This window comes from Panthera pardus, unplaced genomic scaffold (genome assembly GCF_024362965.1).
Source record: "Panthera pardus isolate Hobbes unplaced genomic scaffold, ASM2436296v1 HiC_scaffold_11, whole genome shotgun sequence".
Lineage (NCBI taxonomy): Eukaryota > Metazoa > Chordata > Mammalia > Carnivora > Felidae > Panthera > Panthera pardus.
The window spans coordinates 70,876,969-70,897,228 of record NW_026526666.1 but is presented as its reverse complement, the minus strand read 5'-3'; the positions used below and the strand labels follow the sequence as shown (position 1 = coordinate 70,897,228).

Sequence of the window (20,260 nt, the reverse complement as noted above, 5' to 3'; positions counted from 1 at the left end):
TAAACCACCTAGGCACTCCTACCAAGTGTTTTGCATACGCTATCTCTAGTATTTATGACAACTCTGCAAAGTAGGTATTATCTCCAATTTAAAGAGGACGAAATTAAGACACTGAGATTAAAAGACTTGATCAAACTCAAATAACTAGTGACAAACTTGGGATTCAAATTCAGTACTTCCAAATTGAAACACTTTCCACCATGATATGTCCCTTCCAGAAAAACAACTAAATTTCGTGAAAAATTATTTGTATATTAAGCTAGGTAGAAAGCTACTATTATTCCACTCCCACCCACCCCTCCACCCCCATCTTGACAACAGAGGCTAAGGAGTATACAATGATAGCTCCACCAGCCTCTGGAACAAAAGCCTTTAGTCATTTAATCACATTCCACAGACATAAAAATGATCATTGGTTTAAAAAGACAGACTGTCTAAAGAATGGATGCCAAGCTGCAAGCTGACAGGGAAGATAGGTCAACTCCCAATCATATTTCTTTTCCATTCTGATATATAGTATTTATTGTTTCTTACCCTCTCATTTAATAGGCACAAAGTAGAGGAAACTTCACAATAATGGAGATGCAAATAAAATCCTGCAAGGTACTGACTAGTTATCAACCATCAGGTAGCAGGCAGGACATGGCAGTGTCAGTGTCAGCCAGCAACCAAAAATTTTCAATATCCATCCAAATATAGAATTGTGTGTGCACAAAGTTGGTAATGAAGTTCCACAAAGTGAGTAAAAAAGTCTGCTGAGATTTCAGTGGACTTTTATAACCTGGGTATAAAGAGTAGAAAAAGAAGGCAAACAGTATCCTAATCATATATTGCTTTCTTTCTATTATCATAAAAATTTCCTAAGTCAAAACAAAACAAGGATTTGTTATGGGTAAGATGTAATCCAGAAAACTGGCCATTTTCCAGAACATGAATACTGACAAGTACATTAGCTGTGTATCAAGACCAACCACATAGCAAATCTATATGACAGGTCTGCTCAGCTGCTATCCTTTCTATGAACCAACATAGCAAATACAGACACATTTCAGGATGACTGCCCAATTAAAAATAAAAGCGATACTGCTGAACTTGCCATCCTACTGCGAAATAATGAGTTGCAGTTTCCATTCAAACCAAAGGCAATCTAACATAGAAACTGGCATCCCCTATTTAATTAGCCATGAATTACACAATGGCATATATTGGTGTCAGACAGATCAAAAGCCAGTTCTTAAAACTGTATTATCTCTTTTGGATAAACATCTTTTCTGCTCTTTTAACTACAATCTACCAGGCCTTATGTCATGACACAAAACAGAAACTTAGGTTTAAAGTTGTAAAGGCATTTACATTAACTAGTCCAGTCTTTCGGACAATTCAGGAATCTTCTCTGTTAACTGACTCAAATGTTAATTGGATAACTAGGTAGGTACAAGGCATTATAATAAAATTTAATTAGTTACTATAATCCAAACAGTCCTCCACGTGCTTTATATTTAATATTCATAATAGCCCAATAAAATAGATACTATTATTATTCTTGTTTTTTAAATGTGGAAACAAAGACATGAAGGAATTAGTTAACTGGTCCAAGCTCCTACAGCCAAGAAGTTGTAGAGCCAGAATTCAAATCCAGAGCCTGTACTCTTAATCATTATACTACTGCCTCTCTTAGATAAGCATATAGAAAACCAAATAAAACATGATTCAACCCCTCCAGGAGCTTAGTCTCCCCTTGGAAAGAAAGACACATGTAATTCAATGAGTACAATACAGTGTGATAATTGCTAATGACATGTTAAAAATAAGGAGGACTTAATTAAAGCACTAGCAGTAAGGACAGAGAATTAGGAAAGCAGGTAAGTGACTTTAAAAACAAGAGCAAAAATTAGGGTGCCTGGGTGGCTCAGTTAAGCCTCCGACTTTGGCTCAGGTCATGATCTCGCGGTCCATGAGTTCGAGCCCCACATCGGGCTCTGTGCTAAAGCTCAGAGCCTGGAGCCTGCTTCAGATTCTGTGTCTCCCTCTCTCTGCCTCTCCCCCACTCATGCTCTGTCTCTCTCTCTCTGTCAAAAATAAATAAACATTAAAAAAAAATTAAAACGAGAGCAAATAGAAGTAGGAGAAAGTAGGAGGTACGAGCAGTACTTAGGATGACTCCAAGTTTAACTAGAATCCTCCCCATGTTTCAAGCTTGGGTGATTTGGGGAATGAGGAGGAATTCACCAAAGGAAAATATTTGTGAACTGATTAAAATTCTCTTCTGATCACAGAGTTTGAGGTGCCTAAAAGAATACCAAGTGACAATATTTAGGAAGCAGCTATCGACACCACACTGGAGTCAGAAGAGAAGACTAGCCTGGAGACGCAGACTTGAAAGTCATTAGCACTTCCAAATATTCTAAAGAGTCTCTCAAAGTAGAGAATATGAGTAATAGCTAATATTTACTGAGTTGCTATTATGTGCCACAGCCCAGTCTCCTTCTCGACATCCTTAAATGAGATCAGATAAGAGGCCAAGGAAACACTAACATATACAGAACAAAAGGGAAACAACAGAGGTAAAAATAAAACCAGGAGAAAGTATGTCACACAAGCCAAAGGTGGAAATGATGAACATTATCAAATGCCACAACGTAGTCAAATAATATGAAGAATGGTGGCCAATGGATTGAACATTACAGAAGCAAGAGTCAGCCCAACCTACTGAAAAAACACCACTAAGAAAGAGCCCACTAATTCCTCCAGTGGCTTGTTCTATTATTGGAAAGTTCTAATTGTTACAAAAGTTTTTCTTTCTGAAGAAATATAAGAATGGAAAACATAGTATTCTATTCAAATTCTGACTCTGAAGGAGAATTAAGAGCTATAATGACTTAAATACAGTAATGATACTTGATTGAATCCTGATTTGAACAAACTAGATATAAAAGATAACTGAGGAAATTTTTATAAGGATTTCTACTAGATGATGGTAGAAAATCATTTTTTTAAGTTTATCAATCTTTTTTTAGTAATCTTTACACCCAACATGGAGCTCAGACTTATAACCACGAGATCAAGAGTCACATGCTCTTCTGCCTGAGCCAGTCAAGCACCCTGATGATAGTAGAAAATTATTATCAATTTCGTTAAGTGTGACAATGACATTAAGATTATATAAGACTTATTTTTGGAGAAACAGAGGTGAAATAGCATGTCTGTAGTTTCATTAAAATATATCAGAAAAAAATAAATGTAGCAAATTTTACAAAATGTTAGTAACTTATATATGGGAGATGGGTAAATGGGTGTTACTTACATTTTGCTCATAATAACAAAAACAAAAAGGCTTCAGAAACAAAAGATAAACATTTTTCAATTAAAAAAATTCAGCAAATGAATATAGGTATACCTTATTTTATTGTGGATAAATTACTATGCTTCACAGATAGTGCATTTTTTACAAACTGAAGGTTTATGGCAACCCTGCATTGATTAAGTCTATTGGCACCATTTTCCAACAGCATTTCTTCACTTCTCATCTCTCTCTCATTTTGGTAATTCTTCCACTACGGCAAACTTTTCATTATTATTGTACTTGTTATGGTGATCTGTGATGTTACTAATTATCTGGGGATGTCACAAACTGCACCATATAAGATGGAGAACTGACATGATGAATATTGTGAGTGTTCTAACTGCCTCATCAACCAGCTTTTCCCTCTTCTCTCTCCTCCTAGGGCTTCCCTAGTCCCTGAGACACAATCTTGAAGTTAGGCCAGTTGATTTTTATTTTCAAGTCTTATTACTTAAGGAACACATTTCAGGAGCACCTGGGTGGCCCAGTCAGTTAAGTGTCTGACTTCGGTCCAGGTCACAATCTCATGGTTTGTGAGTTGGAGCCTAGCAGGCATCGGACTCTGTGCTGATAATGCACAGCCTGCCTGGGATTCTCTCTCCCTCTCTGCCCCTCCCCTACTTGTGCATTCTCAATCTCCCTCTCTCTCTCTCTCTGTCTCTCTCTCTCAAAAATATAAAAAGAAAAAGAAACACATTCCATAAGGCTACAGCTGCAATAGGAAATGATTCCTTTGATGAATCTGGACAAAATAAACTGAAAATTTCCTGGAAAGGATTCACCATTCTAGATTCCATTAAGAACATTTGCTATTCATGGGAAGAAGTCAAAATAGCAACAGTAAATAAGAGTTTGGAAGAAACTGATTCCAATCCTTACACATGACTTTGTCAGGTTCAAGACATCAATGGAGGAAGTAACTGCAGATGGGGTGGAAATAGGAAAAAAATTAGAAGTGGAGCCCAAAGATGTGACTCATCTATTACAATCTTACAATCTCATGATAAAACTTGCTTTTTATGGGTGAGCAAATAAAGTATTTTCTTAGGGTGGAATCTACTCCTGAAGATGCTGTGAAGATTGTTGAAATGAAAACAAAGGCTTTAGAACATCACATAAACTTAGGTGATAAAGCAGCTACAGGATTTGAGAAGATTGACTCCAGTTTGGAAAGAAGTTCTCCTGTGGGTAAAATGCTATCAAACAGCGTCACATGCTACAGAGGAATCATTCCTGGAAGTAACAGAAATATCAATGTGGCAAACTTCACATTCTTGTCTTATTTTAAGAAATTGCTACAGCTGCCTCAACCTTCAGTAACCACTATGCTGATCAGGGAGCAGCCATCAACATTCAGACATGACTCTCCACCAGCAAAAAGATTATGACTCACTGAAAGGTGAGATGATGGTTAGCATTTTTAAGCAATACAGCACTGACCCTCAAACAACACATGTTTGAACTACATGGGTCCACGTATAAATGAGTTTTTGTTAAATATAGTACAGTACTATAAATATATTTTCCCAAGACTTTCTTAATACCATTTTCATTTCAAAACAAAACAAAACAAAAAAACAAAACAAATTCTTTTCTCTAGTCTACTTTATTGTCAGAATACAATACATAATATATATACAAAATACGTTAATCAACTGTCTTTTTGGTAAGACTTCCATGGGGCACTTGGGTGGCTCAGTCGGTTAAGTGTCTGACTTGGACTCAGATCATGATCTCACGGTTTGTGGGTTCAAGCCCCATGCTGGGCTCTGTGCTGACAGCTCAGAGCCTGGAGCCTGCTTCAGATTCTGTGTCTCCCTCTCTGTCTGTTCCTCCCCTGCTAACACTCTGTCTCTGTCTCTCAAAAATGAATAAATGTTAAAAAATTTTTAAAAAGTGGCACCTGGGTGGCTCAGTCAGTTAAGCGTCCAACTTCAGCTCAGGCTGATTAATAAATAAACAGTAAAAATTTTTAATAAAAAAAAAAAAGACTTCCAGTCAACAGCAGGCTATTAGTAGTTAAGTTATATGTGAATTTTTTACCACACCGGGAGTCAACACCCCAACCCCTGTGTTGTTCAGGGTACACTGTATTTTTTAACTAAGGTGTATATATATTTTTTGATATAATGCTACTGTATACATAACAGACTACAGTATAGTATAAACATAAATTTTATATGTACTGAGAATCAAAAATTTCATTTGGCCCATTTTAATGTGTTGGTATGGAACTAAATCTGCAATATCTCCAAGGCTATGCCTGTACAGCAAAGAGATCACAAACATCAACACTAGAAATGGAAAAACCAGCTGCTTTTATGTTGTGTGAATGAGTACATATTGCTTGGAATAAAATTTCTAAAAAAGCAACACACATATATTCAAAAACTGTTATATCTCAAACAGTTTAAATGGAATAGCAGAGGATATACCATGGTGAACTGTGCTAGATAATTCAAAAAGGACCTAGTGATGGCGAAGATACTGAAATTGAAAAAGCATGTAAAGGCTTAAAATTTCATGAAATGAGAGCAGGAAAAAAAGCGATTTTTCTAAAATATTAATATATATTTAACATATATGGAGGGGGCGCCTGGGTGACTCAGTCTGTTAAGCGACAGACTTCAGCTCAGGTCATGATCTCATAGTTCATGAGTTTGAGTCCTGCACAGGACTCTCTGCTGTCTGTGCAAGGAGCCTGCTTCTGATCCTGTCTCCCTCTCTCTGTGCCCCTCCCCCATGTGCATGTGCACTCTCTCTCAAAAATAAACATTTAATAATTAATTAATTAGATATATGTGTGTGACTAAAATAAACAAAATAAATTTTTAAAATTTTGAATCTGGGGCATCCGGGTGGCTCAGTTGGTTAAGCGTCCAACTTCGGCTCGGGCCATGATCTCTTGGTCCATGAGTTCAAGCCCCGCGTCCAGTCAGCTCAGAGCCTGGAACCTGCTTCAGATTCTGTGTCTCCTCTCTCTGCCCCTCCCCCACTCACACTCTATCTCTCAAAAATAAAAATAAAGGGGCGCCTGGGTGGCGCAGTCGGTTAAGCGTCCGACTTCAGCCAGGTCACGATCTCGCGGTCCGGTCCGTGAGTTCGAGCCCCGCGTCAGGCTCTGGGCTGATGGCTCGGAGCCTGGAGCCTGTTTCCGATTCTGTGTCTCCCTCTCTCTCTGCCCCTCCCCCGTTCATGCTCTGTCTCTCTCTGTCCCAAAAATAAATAAAAAACGTTGAAAAAAAAAATTAAAAAAAAATAAAAATAAAAAATAAAAAATAAAAATAAAAAATTTTAATTTTTTTATTCCAATTTAGTAGCTTAATGATCTTGGGCATGTTACTTAAATTCTGCCCTTATCTATAATATGGAAACATTAACTATATCTCATTGAGTTATTATGAGAATTAAATGAGAACATACTAGGGGCACCTGGGTGGCTCAGTCAGTCAGGCGTCTGACTTCGGCTCAGGTCATGATCTCACGGCTGTGAGTTCAAGCCCCCCATCAGGCTCTGTGCAGGCAGCTCAGAGCCTGGAGCCTGCTTCATATTCTGTGTCTCCCTCTCTCTCTGTCCCTCCCCTGCTCACGCTCTGTCTCTCTCTCCTTCAAAAATAAATAAACATTAAATGAGAACATACTAAGGAGTTAAAGAATAAAAATGCATATATGAAGTACTGGGCAAAGTGCCTGTCACACAGTAAGAATTTACTAAACATGAATTCCCTTTCCTCTCCCTTCCCTGCTCCACCCTTAGTCCTAGTTTTGAATGCTGCAAGAATGCAACAAATTAAGACTTTTTTTTCTTCTTTATGATAGCTTTTCAGTTACCAAGTCTTCCCCAGGGAAAATATACACAAGTCTTTCAGGTTTCCCATAGAACAGTGCATCAAGATCTCCCTGGTTACCTTCTTTATAGTTTAGCCTTGATTGCCCTCCAAACTGTGAAAGGTCTGCTAAAACACAATAGTAAAAAATGTACACAATATTAAATATATAATCTAACTAGGACAAAATTGAATAGGACTATTATTTCCCATAATCTAGATATTAAAAACATGGCTTCTGATCTTCTAAATACACTAAATGTATCTTCAACTTTGTATGCTGGAACATGAAACTTGACACAAGGTAAACTGATATTATTAGACCCCATTCAAATAAGCTGAAATGCTAAAGTACTAGGAGAATGTGTGAGTTTCCAGGATAATACCTCTTCTGATAAATGTTCCTATTTTATTTTAAGAAGACCTAAACATGACCACTTAGATCATCAAACAACTCATCTGTTCTGATAAAGTAAGTCAGAAGCCCATTGCAGAGACTGTAGGAAAGAAAGCAATCAAGAGGAAAGAGGAAGTTAGTTCTGGGGTTAGGGTAGACTATTCTATAGTTTACATTGCAAAGGTTAAAGAAGGAATCTGATAAAAGGGAAAATAAAATTAATAACATGAAGTACTATCAAAAAATATTCACCAAAAAAATATTTTTATTCAATTTTGTTTTTCTCAAATGTATTATTTCCACTAAAAGGAATATTTTATAGCCATTAAAAATGACAGTTAAGACAAGTACACAAAGATATATGTACAAGAATAATAACTTACATGTTGTCATTATCAATAACAGAAAAAAAACAGAGATAATCCAAATGTCCATCAATAGGGATAGGTTAAAAAAATTATAGCATATCCATATAATTTAATAGTCATTAAAAGAATGAGATCAATTTTATACATACTAACATGGAAAGATGTCTAAGTTTCACTGTTAAGTAACAATAGCAAGTTGCAAAATAGAATAAATAGTGGGATCTTGTTTTTATTTTTTGGTATAATAGTGAACATTGTATCTTCTTATCTATAAAATAGAGATAAATATTAACTATATCTCCCTGAGTTTTTAAGAGAATTAAACGAGTATATGCCTAGAAAACAATTTAGAGGAATATATACACTAAACTGTCATCTTGGTGGAAGAAGTGATTATAAGAGACACTCAATTTTTTATGGAATACATTCTTTATAGTTGTTTCTTGCAATGATCATGCATTACTTTTGTTTAAAAAATGAAGTTAAAAAGGTAGATCTATCCTTTCATCCCTCCTACAACAGTAGCTTAGACCACATGAGACAAAATTTATGATATATGTGAAATGGGAAGAGGGAAAGGCAAAGAATGTAAAAATTGAATAATCGGTGATTATAATTATATAAAATTATGCACTGGAAAAAAATAAGGGAATAATACCAAGTGATACTGTTATTTTGGAGTAAAAAGATTATGACTTGTTCTTTACTCTTATTCTAAACCTTCTATAATGGTATATAGCTTCTATAATTATAAAACAAAGTATCAATTTGACATAATAAATGTGGCAAAGTTCACATAATTTCAAAATCAATCTATATGAACTTGAATCTCTTAAAACATTTAATTATGAATGTATATAAATACAACTACAAAGGATGTAGTCATTAAACTGAATTCATATTAATTGCAGCATATTACCTGGCATTTCTTTAACTTTCTGATAGGGGTTTGCTTCCTTGAAATATTTTTTCTGATTTAAGTTTAGGAAAAAATTTCAATTGCAGTTTAAAATGTATTCTCTGGGGGTGCCTGGGTGGCTCAGTCAGTTAAGTATTTGACTCATGGTTTCGGCTCAGGTCATGACCTCAGAGTTTGTGAGTTCGAGCCCCGCATCGGGTTCTGTGCTGTCAGCACGGAGCCTGCTTGAGATCTCTGTCTACCCCCCTCTCTCTGCCTCTCCCACGCTCTCTCTGCCTCTCTCAAAAATAAACATTTAAAAATAAAATAAAATGTATTCTCTGGTATAATTATGGTGCTTTAAGAGGGCCTTCAATATGATTTCCTTAAATTTGTTATGAAGCCCCAACATGACCAGAACTTTCCCATGCCAGAGGAATTATCTGGTCTTAAGAATCCAAAGGAAACAGCATACAACTATTTAAAAATGTATTTTCTGGGGCACCTGGGTGGCTCAGTGGGTTAAGTGTCTGACTCTTGGTTTCAGCTCACGTCATGATCTCGTGGTTCATGGGATCAAGCCCCACATTGGGCCCTGCGCTGATGGCTCGGAGCCTGGTTGGGATTCTCTCTCTCTCCTCTCTCCCTCTGCCCCTCCCCCCACTTGCTCACCCTCTCTCTCTAAACATTTAAAAAATTAAAAATAAAAAAAAGTATTTTCTCACAATGCCTTTTCTCAAGGGTCTTTATCAAATACACACGTAAGTTTCCTTTCAAATAAAGGGTCATTTTCAGGCCAAAATTTCACTCCTGTGAAATATTTCTACTACTTCACAGGCATGAAAGATTTCAACATTATTTCAGACTAGCCAGAAGGAAGCACACTACAACCTGTAACAGGTCACATAACATGACAATCTTCAGTGACATTTGTTGCATCCATAATTCCTTAGTCTGGCTTTCAAATACTATGCTCTACTAAAACGGGCCTAATCATATCCACCTTAACCCACCTTTCAAGCCCACCCTTCCCTCCCTATTTCAGCTGAAGTGATATACGCCTCATTCCAACTGGTTGTACTCAATTAATGTCTTCCTATCTCTACTCTTGCACCTCTTCCAATCTATTCTCCAAGCGGAGTAAACTTTTGAGAACTCTTCATGTGTGATACAAAGGCTCTTTCTTATTTTCTGCTACCCTCATCTCCAGCCTCATCTATCTCTATCCCTTTACCCACAGACACGATCTATTCCAGACATAGAGAACAATTTGTAGAGCCCTGCTCTTACTTCAATGCCTGTACAGGTAATATTCTTTCTCCCTGTTATGTTCTTCATGACCTCTTCAAACGACTCTCTCAATAATCACCACACGTGGGAAGTGTCCTCTGACCCCTCAATCTCCTTTTTTTGTGCTTTGATAATGCCTTGCACAAATCTTTGCTATTACAGTAATTACATAGTATTTTAATTGTTGTTTATCTATCTCTTTCACTGGACTATGAGCTCCGTGAGGGCTTAGACTCAAACTTACTCACCTCCAAATGAATTGTGGCATACAAATTTCAATACTACTATATGAATCAAAATTTACAGTGGAGGAAAAAAATAGGCCATTGAGATTCCATATTTTTTAAAAAAAAAGTTTTAATGTTTATTTATTTATTTTGAGAGAGAGAGAGAGAGAGAGACAGAGAGAGAGAGAGAGAATGCACGCGTGAGCAGAGGAGGGCAGGGAGAGAGGGTGAGAGAGAATCCCAAGACGACTCTATGCTGACAGTGCAAAGTCTGACGCAGGGCTCAATCTCACGAACCGTGAGATCATGACCTGAGCTGAAATCAAGAGTTAGATGCTTAACCAACTGAGCCACCCAGGCGCTCCAAGATTCCATACTTTCTATGTAAAAGCATATTCATTCTTTTATTCATTCAATCAACAAATATTTATTTAGTACCTACTAGGAGCCAAGCACTATGCCAAGCTCTAGAGAGTTGGTGATGATAATACAGACACAAACACAAGAAGAATTCTGAGAGAATACAGTCCAAACTGTTAATACTGGCTATTAACTGTTTGAATCTAGGGAGGATTTGAATAATTTCTATCTTTTCCTTTAAAATTACCTCTATTTCCCCATTCTTCCTTAATGAAAATGCATTAATTTTATAAACACACATACACACAAATATATATGTGAGATATCCTCACAAATTACAAATTCCTACAAATCAGTAGGAATATAATACCCAAAGTAAACAATGTATAAATTTGTGTATCAGAGCTAATATGAAAGCAAAACAATTTTTTAGAACTTTTAGTCAGATTCTAATTATAGATTTCAAATATAAAGAATAAACTGGGGCACCTGGGTGGCTCAGTTGGTTAAGCATCCAACTTCGGCACAGGTCATGATCTCTCGGTTCACAAGTTGGAGCCCTGCATTAGGCTCTGTGCTGACAGCTCAGAGCCTGGAGCCTGCTTTGGATTCTGGGTCTCCCTCTCTCTCTCTGCCGCTTCTCCCCCCTTCGTTCTCTCTCTCTCTCAAAAATAAATAAAACATTAATAAAATTAAAAGAAAACAAGAACAGGGTGTCTGGGTGGCTCAGTTGGGTAAGCATCCGACTTCAGCACAGGTCACAATCTCTCGGTTCACGAGTTGGAGGCCCGAGTTGGGCTCTGTGCTGACAGCTCAGAGACTGGAACCTGCTTCAGATTCTGTGTCTTCCTCTCTCTGCCCCTCCCCCACTCATTGAGCTCTTCCTCTGTCTCTCAAAAATAAGCAAAAACATTAAAAAATTTTTTAAAAAAGAACAAAACTAATGTATGCCAAAATACTTCCGGATTTCCACAGTATCTACTTTTGAAAAAGATCCCATGTAAATTGCCCAAGGAAAACACTGACCACAACATCAATACCACGAGTTTTTCCACATTGCAGAAAGAAAATTATGTCAATGTATTCGACTTAATGCAGAAGAGATGACAGCCTCCATACAATTTATTCAGAAGTCAAATTAATAAATAACACCATATTTCATCTGTATAATGATTTACAGTTTATAGTTCACAAAGCACTTTGACCTTCACAATAATTCTGTTTTCTTGTTCCCACTGGATAGATTAAAAAATGAAGGATTAAAATGGAGGCCTTTCTAAATATGACTCAAAATCCAAAAGCCATAAAAGAAAAGATTAAGAAATTTGTCTACATAAAAAAAAAGAAAGAAATTTGCCTAAATAAAAATCTAAAAGTTCTGCATGGGAATAAAATAAAAGAAGACAGAAGACAAATACCAAAATGGGAACACATACCACAGGAAAACAAACTATCATATATACATGAATTATATAAAGTATGTGTGTGTGATGTGTATAAAAATAGAGAGAGACCTAGAAATCAACAGAAAAGAGGCCTATGACAACAGAAAAATAAGAATTTAAACAGGTAGTTTATAGAAAATGAAATATGAATAATTCAAACAATATAAATAGATGCTTAACTTTTACCACAACTTTTTTAAAACTTAAAACTAGGTACCATTTTTCTCTATCAGATTGGCAAAAATTCAACTTTGATAACAGCAAAGCATAATATTAACAACACTGACCCTAGAGCCAGAGTGCATAGTTTGAATTTCTGCCACAATAGCTGTATGGTTTGGGCAAGTCACTTAAATTCTCTATTTCTCAATTTATTCACCTGAAAAACAGAGATAATAATAGTACCTATCTCAAAGGGATGTTAGTAAGATTAAAGGAAGTAATATGTATAAAGCACTTCAGATATTGTCTGGCACGTAGTAACCACTTTATAAGCATTAGCTATGATACAGCTAATGTTGGTGAGTGATCAAGCAAGCTTGATATACCTCAAGCAATGTATCTTAGAATAACCTCTAAGGAAAGCAATTTGGCAGTATTTCATATTTATAAATGGATATTCAAAGGATATTCTTTGACTTAGAAATCCCACTTTCTTCCAATTTATTCTATAACTACCCTTATACACATGTAAAATGACATATGTTCAAGGGGCTTCCTTACAGAATTGCTTACAATATAGGAAACCTGGAAGTAATACAAATGTCCAACAATAAGGAACTAGTTAAATAAATTATGATAGAGCCACTCAATGGAATACTATGCAGGTGATTTTTTAAAAAAGAAAGAAAGAGGGGCGCCTGGGTGGCTCAGTGGGTTGGGTATCCGGCTTCAGCTCAGGTCATGATCTCACAGTTTGTGGGTTCAAGCCCCGCATCAGGCTCTGTGCTGGAGGTTTAGACCCTGGAGCCTGCATCGAATTCTGTCTCCCTCTCTCTGTGCTCCTCCCCCACTCATGCTCTGTCTCTCTCTCTCTCCTTCAAAAATAAATTAAAAAATTTTAAAAAATTTTTATAAAAAATAAATAAAATAAAATAAAAAAGAAAGAGGTTAGGGCGCCTGGGTGGCTCAGTCGGTTGAGCGTCCAACTTTGGCTCAGGTCATGATCTTGCGGTCTGTGGGTTTGAGCCCTGCATCGGGCTCTGTGCTAACAGCTCGGAGCCTGGAGCCTGCTTGGGATTCTGTGTCTCCCCCTCTCTCTGCCCCTCCCCCATTCATGCTCTACCTCTCTCTCTGTCAAAAATAAATAAACATTAAAAAAAATAATTAGAAAAAAGAAAGAAAGAGGGGCACCTGGCTGGCTCGGTGGAACATGTGACACTTGATCTTGTGGTTCAGTTCGAGCCCCACATTAGGTGTAGAGATTACTTAAAAAAAAAATTTTATTTTATGTTTAAAAAAAAAAAAAAGAAAAGAAAGCAGAAGCTTTTTACATACTGATCTAAAAAGGTCTCCAAGATATAGCATGTGAAAAAGTAGTATAGGGTGGGCAGGGAGTACAGATGAATGGGGAACCATGTGCTAACTTTTACATTAAAAATGGGAAAAATAGGGACGCCTGGCTGGCTCAGTCAGTGGAGTGTGGGACTCCTGATCTCAAGGTTGTGAGTTTGAGCCCCACGTTGCACGCAAAGGTTACTTTAAAAAAAAAAGCTGAGGGCGCCTTGGTGGCTCAGTCAGTTAAGCATCCAACTTCTACTTAGGTCATGATATCGCAGTTAGTGAGTTCGGGCTCTGTGTTGGGCTCTGTGCTGACAGCTCAGAGCCTGGAGCCTGCTTCAGATTCTGTGTCTCCCTCTCTCTCTGCCCCTCCTCCACTCTCACTCTATCTCTTGCTCTCTCTGAAAAATAAACATTAAAAAAAATTGTTTAGGGGCGCCTGGGTGGCTCAGTTGGTTAAGTGCCCGACTTCAGCTCAGGTCATGATATCACGGTTCATGGGTTTGAGCCCCATGTCAGGCTCTGTGCTGACAGCTTGGACCCTGGAGCCTGCTTTGGATTCTGTGTCTCCCTCTCTCTCTGGCCCTCCCCTGCTCACGCTCTCTCTCTCTCTCTCTCTCTCCCAAAAATAAATAAACATTAAAAAAAATTTTTTTTAATAAATAAAAAAAATTGTTTACCTGGGAAAAATAAGATTTTATATTCATATTTATATGCATTTGCCTGAAGAAAGTCTAAAAGAGTATAAAGAAACTAGTAGGGGCATCTAGCTGCCTCAATCAGTACAGCATGCAACTCCTAATCTCAGGGTCCTGAGTTCAAGCCCCATACTAGGCATGGAGCCTAGTTAAACAAACTAGTAAAAGTAGTTGGGAGGAGGCATGGAACTGGGTGCATGGGGGATAGGCATAGGAGTGAGACTTTCACTGTTTATATTAAATATATAAATATGCAAACATTTATTTAATCATGGAATGTATTATGTCTTCATAGATTAATTTTTTTATTTTTTTTTAACGTTTATTCATTTTTGAGACAGAGAGAGACAGAGCATGAATGGGGGAAGGTCAGAGAGAGAGGGAGACACAGAATCCAAAACAGGCTCCAGGCTCCGAGCTGTCAGCACAGAGCCCGACGCGGGGCTCGAACCCATGGACTGCGAGATCATGACCTGAGCCGAAGTCGGACACCCAACAGACAGAGCCACCCAGGCGCCCCCACAGATTAATTTTTTAAATGTTTGTTTATTTTAAGAGAGAGAGCAGGGAAAGGGCAGAGAGAGAGAATCCCAAGCAGGCTCCGTGCTATCAGTGCAGAGCCCATGCTGGGCTCAATCCTACGAACTGTGAGATCATGATCTGAGCCAAAATCAAGAGTTGGAAGTTTAACCGACTGAGCCACCCAGGTGCCCCAAAAGATTAATTTTTTTTGGAAAACCTGAATCTCACAGAGGATAAGAAATTTGCCTACAATCATATAGCTAATAATAACAAGATTGATTACATTGTTTTTCCTTATACCATACTGCCTTTCTGAAATTTTCAGGAATGGAAGACTTTAAAATGATCACAAATAGGGACGCCTGGGTGGCTCAATCAGTTGAGCATCCATCTCTTGATTTCAGCTCAGGTCATGATCTCATGGTTCATGAGTTTAAGCCCTGCATTGATCCCTACTTGGGCTTCAGTCTTCCTATCTTGTCCCCTCCCCCTGATTACTCTCTATTGCTCTGTCAAGATAAATAAAAATATGGGGCACCTGGGTGGCTCAGTTGGTTAAGCATCCGACTTCGGCTCAGGTCATGATGTCAGAGTTCACGAGTTCAAGCCCCATGTGAGGCTCTGTGCTAACAGCTCAGAGCCTGGAGCCTGCTTCAGATTCTGTGCCTCCTCTCTCTCTGCCCCTCCCCCGCTCACAGTCTGTCTGTCTCTCTCAAAAATAAACATTAAAAAAAATTTTTAACAAACAATAAATAAAAATAAACTTAAAAAATGTATCACAAAAAGTTTTTTTTTTAATTTTAAAAGGGAAAAAAAATTTTTTAAGGGGCACCTGCCTGGCTCAGTCAGTGGAGCATGTGACTCTTGATCTCGGGTCAGGAGTTCAAGCCCATGTTCGGCCTAGAGCTTACTTATAAAAAAAATTACCACAATGGGAATGCAAGCTGGTGCAGCCACTCTGGAAAACAGTATGGAGGTTCCTCAAAAAATTAAAAATAGAACTACTCTATGACCCAGCAATTGCACTACTAGGTATTTATCCAAGGGATAAAGGTGTGCTGTTTCGAAGGGACACACTCACCTCAATGTTTATAGCAGCACCATCAACAATAGCCAAAGTATGGAAAGAGCCCAAATGTCTATCAGTGGATGAATAGATAAAGAAAATGTGGTAAATATATACAATGGAGTATTACTCGGCAAACAAAAAGAATGAAATCTTGCCATTTGCAACTATGTGGATGGAACTAGAGGGTATTATGCTAAGCAAAATTAGTCAGAGAAAGACAAATATCATATGACTTCACTCATATGAGGACTTTAAGACACAGAATAGATGAACACAAGGGAAGGGAAACAAAAATAATATAAAAACAGGGAGGGGGACAAAACATAAGAGACTCTTAAATATGGAGAACAAACAGAGGGTTACTGGAGGGGTTGTGGGAGGGGGGATGGTCTAAATGGGTAAGGGGCATTAAGGAATCTACTCCTGAAATCTTTGCTGCACTGTCTGCTAACTAATTTGGATATAAATTTAAAAATTAAATTAAATTAAAAAAAGAAAAAAAATTATCACAAGTAGGCTTTTCTCTGAAATAACCACCTACTCTTGAGTGCTCAGCAAAAATAATACTAGTGACACCACACTGAAGTAATTAATCTCTGTATGATGACTTGGAAAATAGTATAATACCCATTGTTGGTCCAAAACATTCACCATCACCCACACTATACATTGTAATAATTGGGCTTCATTTACTGGAAGGAGATGAAATTCTTATAAAAGCCCTTATCACAGGTTTCAAATTCCAACACAACATTCATTTTGCAGAACAATGAAGGGTACGGCACTAAGAATATATCTATAAACACTTTCACATAGGGGGAAAAAACATTAAAGCAAGTCAGCTTTCTACTATAAGTAAGCCAAGGAATGAGTACATGTAAATATGTAATTTTCTTTTTACAAATAACATAAGCACAAAATGTTATTGGGGATCCTGGGGTGGAGAGTCCCTAGCCTAGCCTGCCAATACTTTTATTCTTATTTTTTTTTTAATGTTTATTCATTTTTGAGGGAGCAAGCATGACCGGGGTAGGGGCAGAGAGAGGACAGTGGATTCAAAGCAGGTTCTGTGGTCACAGCAGCAAGCCCGACACGGGGCTTGAACACTGAACCGTGAGATCATGACCTTTGCCAAAGTCAAAGGCTCAACCAACTGAGCCACCCAGGTGCCCCCATGCATACACTTTTAAACAGAATTAAACAGGCTCACCATATGCTAAATCTCAAAGGATTTGTGTTTGAGACCATCCCAAATACATATCGGTATAATACATCAAATATCCAGGGCAGTAAGTATCAAGGATCTCAACAGTAATTCACAAACATCTGTATCACCTAGTACTACTTCTAACAAGTAACCAAGAACCTCCAACTCGATCCTCAGTCTCTCAGTTCTGACCAGCCCCACCTACAGACCCCAACATCTCCTGTGTTCCATTCCCTGCTATCATCCCGGGCAACTATGACATCCATACTAATGACATGTCCAACATACTTCACAGCCCCATAACCTCCCACTACTTCAAAGCCTATACTTCCACTGGCTTCAACAGCACTATGACAGTTACACCCTGGTTGTTTTGTTTGTTTGTTTAACCTTGAAATATTGAACTCTCAGCTTTCCCATTCTGTATTTCTTAAAGAACCTGATCTTCAACTATATTTCTCATTGTCTGCTTATTCTTCAAGCTTTTACTTATAATCCCAACTTGGACTCCCAGATTCCATCATATCTCCCACACTATTACTAGCAGTATAAAGTTACTCTCCATTTTATCTTTCTTTTTTGTATATTCCAATTCTAGATCAACTCAACCATCTTTTTTGCTCTCCTGCTCTTAGGCTTCTGGAGAAGTATAAAATCCATGCTACTAGGCCCTATTACAAATACATTATTTCTAACTTTTACTGGGCCCTCAATGTGATCAGCAATGTTTTTTGGTTTTTTTTTTTTATCCTTAATCTATTCTTCTTTCATTTCCTATTGAAGATTTCCATGGCCCTAATATTTACCACAGTTCCTTCAGTCTCCAGAAATAATTGACTTCTCTACAGATAACTAATCTCATCAAGAAAATAAGGCCACCTGGAGTGCCTGGGTGGCTCAGTAGGTTGAGCATCCGACTTCAGCTCAGGTCATGATCTCACAGTTTGTGGGTTCGAGCCCCGCATCGGGCTCTGTGCTGACAGCTTGCTCAGAGCCTGCAGCCTGCTTCAGATTCTGTGTCTCCTTCTCTCTCTCTGCCCCTCCCCCACTCATTCTCTGTATCTCTCTCTCAAAAATAAATGTTAAAAAAACTAAAAAAAAAAAAAAGAAGGCCATCTGTCAAACTCCCTCACCTTTTCCTTCTACCACATCATTATCCATCTTGACTTGTATTACTGTCAAGGAATAAAACCCAACTGATTTCTTAGGTAAATTTTCCACTCAATCTACAAAATTCTTTCACTCATGCTAAAAAGAAAAACACCCATGTACCATAGTGGAAAGAACACAGGTTTCAGAGATAGATAGATTTTGTTCAAATTCTTGCCTATAGTCTTCCCAATTGTAAAAGAAGGATACTGATACCTAAACCACAAGGCTGTTGTGATCTATAAAGCATCTTTATGGCATCTGGCAGAATATATTCTCTCTTTCTTCTAAAAAGATTTTATCTCTAAGCAATTTCTACACCCAATGTGGGGCTCGATCTCACCACCCCAAGATCAAGAGTCGCATGCTCCAGCAACTGAGACAGCCAGGCACCCTTCAGTATATTCTCATCTCAATAAAGATGTTTCACTACTATCATCTCTTTCACAACCACACTTGTTGAAAGAGTAATTTTACTCACTGCCTCCCATTTATTCCTCAATCCATTATGATCTGACTACTGCTATCATTGCCACCACTGCACTATCTGAAGCGTCTTTCAGAGGAAACAAGAGATCTCCTAATTGCTAAATTCAGTGGTTTCTCTCTAATCCTCATTCTGCTTGACTTCTGCAGCACCTGACAGTGATGGTCACCCCCTCCCATCCTGAAACCCTTCTTCCTTTGGTTTCCATTATAATGCCATTCTGTTCCAGTTCTTATCCCATTCCTTTAGCCTATCTTGGTGTCTATTGCCCTTCAAATAATGATGTTCCTTCTGGTCCACAGCCCTTTTCTTCTATTCTTTCAGTGTTACCATCCCATATCAAGTCTTCAAATATCCCTGTTATATTCTCTGTTGACCCTCAAATTTATGTATTCAGTTCCAACCTTTCTCCCAATTTTCAGACCCCACAGTATTATCTGAAAAACACCTCAAATTAAGCATGTCCAAAGGGAACATTATCTTCCCTCAAAATTGCTTATGTTCCATTCCTATTACAATTAACACGACCAACACATCCCACCAATGAAGTCAGAAACTTCCCTCTCAACTCTGGAAACATCATGGAATTGAAACCTCCTGGAACTGCATGCCATTGTCTTCATTTTCCTACCACTATCCCAGTTCATCCCCTCCGACCTAGAGTAGCACACTGGTTTCCTGCCTACCTAGGTTTGTTTTATCTACCTCCACACTGTCTTCACTTTCATTTCTTCCTCCACATTTTCACCAGAGATAATCAATCATACCAAATTCCTGCCTAGAAAACTTTCAATGGCCCCCCATACCTACAAAACAAAGTCCAAATTCTTCAGCAAGGTTTTCTCAGAGTTATAAACGGAAAGGTTTTAGATCAGACAAACATGGTTTTCAAAAACAAAAACAAAACAAACAAAACCATGGGTTTCATTTCTAGCTAAATCTAAATACTGGCTTAGTCCAGAGTCTTCCAAGTGAAAGATAAAAGGCAGGGAAGGGAGAACGAGGGATGACAGGAGAAAAGAAGGAGACAGTAGTGTCTGAGGTGGGGGACGGAGTATTTTCGAGTTTAGAAATGGAAAGTTTCCAGAGAAGAGTATTTGAGGGAAGCGTTGAGGGAAGTAAAGTGACGGAGACCAGATCTCTGAGGGAGGAGGGATTACAGAGACGAGGGAAGCTCTCAGTGTGGAGTTGGAGGTCTCTGAAACAGGAGTTCTCCGAGAAAATGAAGGATTCTTGAGTCTGTGAAATGAGAAGAGTTCCTGAGTCAAGGACCAGGTCCCCGATACGAAGGAACTTCTAATGGGTTCCTGGCCTCTGAGGCAAGAAGGCGGGGGTCGGGGAAGGGGTTGTCCCGCGACCCTGAGGGAAGTGAAAAGGGAAGGGGAAGGGGCGAGAAGTGTCCCCAGCCGCTCAGAGGAAGACCTTGGGAAGCGAAGGGGTCCTGCCGGTGTTGAGAGACCCGAGCGCCAATGC

The 20,260-nt window shown here is 38.3% G+C and overlaps 1 protein-coding gene across 2 annotated transcripts in view; it reads right to left on the bottom strand.

The window, feature by feature from the left end:
- Window positions 1–20,260, bottom strand: part of TESK2 (testis associated actin remodelling kinase 2) — a 132,003-nt gene that overhangs the window by 111,327 nt on the left and 416 nt on the right. The gene's annotated exons all lie outside the window — the stretch shown is intronic.